Below are 7,268 nucleotides of genomic sequence, written 5' to 3' on the forward strand. Positions count from 1 at the left end.
AGGAGAATCTGCGGACTTGGCAGAGGGCAGAGAACAGGAAGTTCTGTTCAGAGGACATTGGAGGTGGAGACTCGGGAGAGGACGTTGGAGCGCAGTTTTGGACCAGAAATCACTGGTGTTTAAGAGACAGTCGAGTACATTCAGGCTTAGCAGACAGTCTAGGAGAGCCTGCGTGGTGCGGCGTAAAGTGAAGCTCCGGCACGCCCCAGTCGGGAACGAGAGAGCAGAGGGGGCGCTGGAGAAGACGTCAGCCAGTTGCATGCTGACCGTTTCTTGCAATTAAGGAACTGCTACCTAGCTGCTACCACATCCACTTGTTAATCATAATAGTTAGTTAGCGAATCTACAACCTGATCATACGAAAGTTCACTCGGAATGGCATTAGGGAATAATTTCTGAATGAGGCGAAACACTGCACTTCCGACCGTTGACAAAAAGTAACGTAGTTTCACAATACCTGGTACGTTGTGAGCAATTACGTAAGCTTGAGACTGTTGCACCCACTCGAGCCATTCCTCGTGTTTGTCGTTAAACTGGCGAAAAGACGGTATACCGCTCGGAGCTACCGTCGTTGCCTGTGGCGCTGCGTTGGTACGTCGGTTCGCCAGCAGCTGCTGTACCGTGGCAATTATGCTGGCTCTGAAACTGAAACACCTGTGTCAGCTGCGCTGCATCTACCGCTTGCAGCTGAGGCGCCCGAGCAGGGAGTGGGAGACGTGGATTGCTCATAGTGGGCGACACAAATGCGATAAATAGACAAGGCAAGCAATAAAAATAAGCACATAAGCAAAGAAGATCTCTGCAACGCCCACCTGAAAAAACTGATTAGCAAAAATACTATAGGATACACTGTTAAAACACCTAAACACACCCCTGCAAGGAAAAGACAAAGCAGACTTAGGGCGCCAGCAAAACAGAAAAGAGAATCCGTGGCAGCCAGGCACTGGGTTCTTCTTATTACTCTTAGCCAGAAGTTGAACCCCTCCTTGACGTCAAATATGTGGGGTCTAGGAAACCTGCCTTCCGGATCGCTAGACAACATTCAAACAAATCGTATTAATGAGTTTTATTAAGAAATGGACAATGACAATACTTAACTTCGGCAATAACACGGAAGTGTCGCAAGCAAAGGCCGACATGCAAATAAGAAATCTCTTCAGTATATGTTGTTGTTGTTGTTGTTGTGGTCTTCAGTCCTGAGACTGCTTTGAAGCAGCTCTCCATGCTACTCTATCCTGTGCAAGCCTCTTCATCTCCCAGTACCTACTGCAACCTACATCCTTCTGAGTCTGCTTAGTGTATTCATCTCTTGGTCTCCCTCTACGATTTTTACCCTCCACGCTGCCCTCCACTGCTAAATTTGTGATCCCTTGATGCCTCAAAACATGTCCTACCAACCGATCCCTTCTTCTAGTCAAGTTGTGCCACAAACTCCTCTGTTCCCCAATTCTATTCAATACCTCCTCATTAGTTATGTCATCTACCCATCTACTCTTTAGCATTCTTCTGTAGCACCACATTTCGAAAGCTTCTATTCTCTTCTTGTCTAAACTAGTTATCGTCCATGTTTCACTTCCATACATGGCTACACTCCATACAAATACTTTCAGAAACGACTTCCTGACACTTAAATCCATGCTCGATGTTAACAAATTTCTCTTCTTCAGAAACGCTTTCCTTGCCATTGCCAGTCTACTTCGACCATCATCAGTTATTTTGCTCCCCAAATAGCAAAACTCTTGTACTGCTTTAAGTATCTCATTTCCTAATCTAATTCCCTCAGCATCATCCGACTTAATTCGACTACATTCCATTATCCTCGTTTTGCTTTTGTTGATGTTCATCTTATACCCTCCTTTCAAGACACTGTCCATTCCGTTCAACTGCTTACACATTACTTAATCGAAATTATCCTAAGGAGAAACACAGACACCCATGCCCGAGGCAGGACTCGAACCTCTGGCGGGACCAGCCACAGCGCTTTAGACCGCTCGGCTAATCGCGCTCGGCCGCTTATAGATAAAAACACCATTAATTCTCGTGTGGAATTCTTATTACGTTCAGCAAAAAGTTGCTGAAGAGAAAAAATGCGATGCATTTCTTTCTGGGCAACCCTCGTAGTTATTTTAACCAATAGGATACGTTATGACTTTCATGTGTGCAGGGTGATTCGAAACTCATATTACAGGCTTCGTGAGCTGTAGAGGGGACTTGGTAGATGAAATTTGGATAAGCGACCCATGTCCAGAAATGTACTCGAAGGATTGCTTATGCCATGTGCTGCTACAGCTCATAGGTGAGAGCTCATTGCCTCCGCTGTGTGTGTGTGTGTGTGTGTGTGTGTGTGTGTATCGGGAAGCTGGCGATGAAAATAATCCGATTTAAAATGGAGAAGGTACACTTCTGGACATGAGCCACTTATCAAAACTTCATCTACCAAATCCGCTTCACAACCCCTAGAAGCCTGAAATAAGAATTTTGAATCACCCTGCATAGTCCCAGCTCCTACACAACGGACAAGTGTGATTTTATGTTGTTATTAATGCATGTTTTGTTCTTTGTCTGGCTAGAAGTGAGTTCTTATAAGCAAAACTTTGAAAGGGCTGCTTCAGTCCCAGCTCATGCCTACTTTGCCACCAGCATCTCGGATGGCTTCTTCACCGAAAACGACTCGCCTAGTGGGTGGAAACTTTGAAAAGTCGAGTGGTGTAAGTATTAACTTTCTCTATTCTCCCACGGATGTTGGCGTTTGGTAGCTTTAAAAGCTCATAAATCTATCGTCTATGGTTGCTATAGTTACAGGGGACCACAGGGTTTCACGGGATTTGGTCTCTTAACATGTCAACATCTGATGATAATATTACATGTAATTAATCCTGAACACAGCCTCATTTCTCGAGAAAAGAGCACAGCCAGGCATCATCGTTGTCCCGCGAAGGAATCAGAAGGTTTCTTCGTCTCGAGTGGGATTAAAATTCAGGTTGATGGGATATCAATGATAAGATTGGATGACGACATGCTGTCCTCTGTAGAAAAAAGGAAGGAGAAGTTATTTAATAAAATGAGCAACTTGCTGAGGTCAGTATAAGGGCTGAGAGTTAACCAAACAAAAAGGAGAGTAATGAGGAATAGCATAAATGAAATTAGTGACAAGCTTAACGTCAAACGTGAGGATCACGTAGCAGGGCAACTAAAGTAATTCAGCTACCCTTGGATCAAACTAAAACATGACGGCCAAAACAAGGAGAATACGAAAAGCAGTCTAGCATTCGTGAAGATAGCATTCCTCCTATCAAATAACAAAAGCCGCGCGGGCTAGCAGTGCGGTCTGGGCGCCTTGCCATGGTTCGCGCGGCTCCCCCGTAGATCTAGAGACCAATGACCTTAGGAGTTTAGTCCCATAGGAACTTATCACAAATTTCCAAAATTTCCATAATAACAAAAATACGGATGTCTAACGACCGAATTTATTTCCACGTTTGGTAGAGCTTTATCCAACTCCGTTTCTTCCTACATCTAATATGTAAACGTGCCTGAAACGCGTGGTTTACTTGATCTGTGGAGCATATGTAACGTTCATCCGTGAAAAAGCCACTTTTCCAACCAAAAGTGCTGCCCGCTCTTCAGATTCGCAACAGACCGTATCCCCTACTGATTTTAATAGACATCTTCTCTGTCGTTACTACGTTGCTGCAATGCACTCCTTTAAACATCCTGTCTTAGATTCTACATTTCACGCCACGGACACATGATGTGTTTTTCCCGACACGCGTCGTCTGATGATAATTAAAATAATTTTAGCAATCAATAGAAGTGTCTTACAGTTTTGATCCAATATGGTCGCAAGTCTCCTTAGAGACTTTTTCTATAAAATGGTAACTTAGCACGGTATATATCTATGACGAAAATGTAAAACGTCAGGCAGCGTCGTTTTTAAGCTCTGTAGTACATCTTAAAATTGAGTGTCAGCTCTAATCACTAGACAATGAACTCAGGCAGAAAATTGTATTTTTGTTGGTCCTGGAAGGCAGTATCATACGTGCATTTCCAACAGAGTGAGCGGGTACGCGTTTAAGCCATCTGAACACGGTGTACGAAAACCGGTGACATTCAAAACAGCTTCCAGCCATCTCGGAATGGATAAATATTAGCACTGTTTGGTTTTTAAGAGATTCTTATACCAAAGACCTGCTTCCTGCAAAATAATGACAAATTCCGGTAACGATAATGGAGGTGAATAGCGATTACGCACCAATTTCTCCGAAGTAGACCACAAAGTCTCAATAATATTGAAATGTGGTGACTTTTGTGGCTAGGGGAGATGCGACACTTCATCCTCGAGTTCACAAAACCAATTCTAGACGGCGGCAGCCGTGTGAGTAGAGGCCCTATCGTCTTGCCACACAACAACACCATCGGGAAACAAACGTTGTAATATGGGATGGAAATGAACAACCAAATTGGTCACATAGTGCTTGGCAGTATTGCGACCTCGCAGAGCAACCATGGGGCCCATGGAATAACACAACGTTGTTGTTGTGGTCTTCAGTCCAGAGACTGGTTTGATGCAGTCCTCCATGCTACTCTGGCCTGCGCAAGCTGCTTCGTCTCCAAGTAACTACGACAACCTACATCCTTTTCAGTCTGCTTAATGTATTCTTCTCTTCCTCTCTCTCTACGATTTTTACCCTCCACGCTGCCCTCCAATACTAAACTGGCGATCCCTTCGCGGCGGCGCGGTTGCTTCCTGTGTTTAAACCAGTACCTACCTATCCGTGATCTCCTCGCAGCAGATCATCGGTAGGGAAGCCGAGCGGAAACCTCCCTTACTGCGACTCGCATCGGCCTGCATACAACGTAACTATTCTAAAAATCGGGAAAAGGTCTTAATTTTGAATGAAAGGTGGAAATACTGGCAATACTTCGGTATATTCTGAAGTTTAGAATTACAATTTCACTGCCAAGTCCGTGATAATCCTATCACAGTCATGCACAAACTCTTTCATTCACGTTAGCAAGTTCATGGTGACGTTATTTCCCGAAATCTGAACAGCTACTAAATACGGATTTTTCCTAAATGACAATGCTTGCCACACTATTAAGTTTATCGGTGTCTAATGCACTCAAGTTTCTGATCACCGATCTGCTCAGTATGCCACGCTGAATTACTGTCTTTTCTCATACACAAAATTACTTAAAAATTCGCACTAAAAAAAAAAAAGAACACCGGAATAAATATGCCTTCACTTTAAAGCACTTTTGAGGCATTAACACAACTAAAACCGGCAAACTATAACTTCCTTCGGAGCTCGTACTACACACGACCGTACCTTTGAATGGCTGGGCTCGTACTCCTTTAGACTGCTGTAAGCATTCTCTATCTCAAAGAGAAAAGACGCGCGAAAAATACTTCGTTCGGACTGACCAGTTTTCTTTAAGGCCAATAGAGAAATATTATTCTCCTGCGTTAATTAGTCCGCGCTTTTCATGACTAACAAATCAACAAATAACACACATTCGAATTGTACTTTTTCCCGAAATAAATATTTAACATTCTGATATTTTATTTATACTTTACGTTATTAACTATTTTCTTCACTTGCACACGAATTAGCTTTCCTTTTACTAGCAATTTACTTAACATATTATGATACAAAATTCCCCGTAGCCCGCATTCACACTTTCTTAAAAATTTCTCACGCTAGTCCGTAGAACGTTTGTCAGTATAACAATGATCTACATATTTACTTTAGACCACATTCACGCATCATTCACACTACTAAAGACATATACAAAACTGTACAAACATAAATAAACAAAAAAAACTTCAAGAAATAAACAGAACATTTCACAAAAACATTCTCTTGACCTGTTTCTTGAATGTCTCTCTTCGCTACTGTACTCTGGTGCATGAAAATTAGAACTACGTATTCGACTGAACCCACTTCAGACCATGTGTCACTGCGCATGCACGAGTCATTCTCCCGACACACAGGCGCCAGATAGGAGCGACATAAAGGCGCCACGCCTAACCTTGATGCTTTGGAACATCTCCTACCAACCAATCCCTTCTTCTAGTCAAGTTGTGCCACAAATTCCTCTTCTCCCCAATTCTATTCAGTATCCGTGATCTACCATCTAATCGTCACCATTGTTCTGTAGCAGCACATTTCGAAAGCTTCTATTCTCTTCTTGTCTGAACAAGTTATTGTGGTGTCACCGCCAGACAGCTAGGTGGTAGCTTAAGTCGGCCGCGGTCCATTTAGTACATGTCGGACCCGCGTGTCGCCACTGTGTGATCGCAGACCGAGCGCCACCACAAGGCAGGTCTCAAGATACGGACTAGCACTCGCCCCAGTTGTACGACGACTTTGCTAGCGACTACACTGACGAAGCCTTCTCTCATTTGCCGAGAGACAGTTAGAATAGCCTTCAGCTAAGTCCATGGCTACGACCTAGCAAGGCGCCATTAGCCTTACATAGTTTGATAGTTATCATATGAAATGTCTCATCAAGAATGCTGTATTCACATCAAAGAATAAAAGATAAGTATTCGAGGAGCTGCATACTTTTCTTATGAGAATTCAATACTTATCCTGTACCAGAATTCACGCCCGTCTGCGTTAGATAGCGTGCATTTCGGCCGCCTCTATCTACAAGGTGTTGGCACATTTACCAACACATCAGCTATCACCCATGTTTCACTTCCATACATGGCTAAACTCCATACAAATATTTTCAGGAAAGACTTTCTGACAAATTTATACTGGATGTTAACAAGTTTCTCTTCTTCAGAAACGCTTTCCTTGCCATTGCCAGTCTACATTTTACATCCTTTCTACTTCGACCATCATCAGTTATTTTGCTCCCCAAATAGCAAAACTCATCTACTACTTTAAGTGACCCATTTCGTAATCTAATTCCCTCAGCATCACCCGATTTAATTCGACTACATTCCATTATCCTCGTTTAGCTTTTGTTGATGTTCATCTTATATCCTCCTTTCAAGACACTGTCCATTCCGTTCAACTGCTCTTCCAAGTCGTTTGCTGTCTCTGACAGAATTACAATGTCACCGGCAAAACTCAAACTTTTTGTTCCTTCTCCATGGATTTTAATTCCTACTCCACGATATGGCCGCCTGAATCATCATCGCACTACCGTTATGCTTCACTTTCGGTCAGAAGTTGGAAACAGTGTTAAGTAAGACTGACCCGACCAAGCGACATTCCTCCCTACGTCTTATAGGTTCGGAACCACGTTCTCTT

The sequence above is a fragment of the Schistocerca piceifrons genome, chromosome 6, assembly GCF_021461385.2.
Source record: "Schistocerca piceifrons isolate TAMUIC-IGC-003096 chromosome 6, iqSchPice1.1, whole genome shotgun sequence".
Classification (NCBI taxonomy): Eukaryota; Metazoa; Arthropoda; class Insecta; order Orthoptera; family Acrididae; genus Schistocerca; species Schistocerca piceifrons.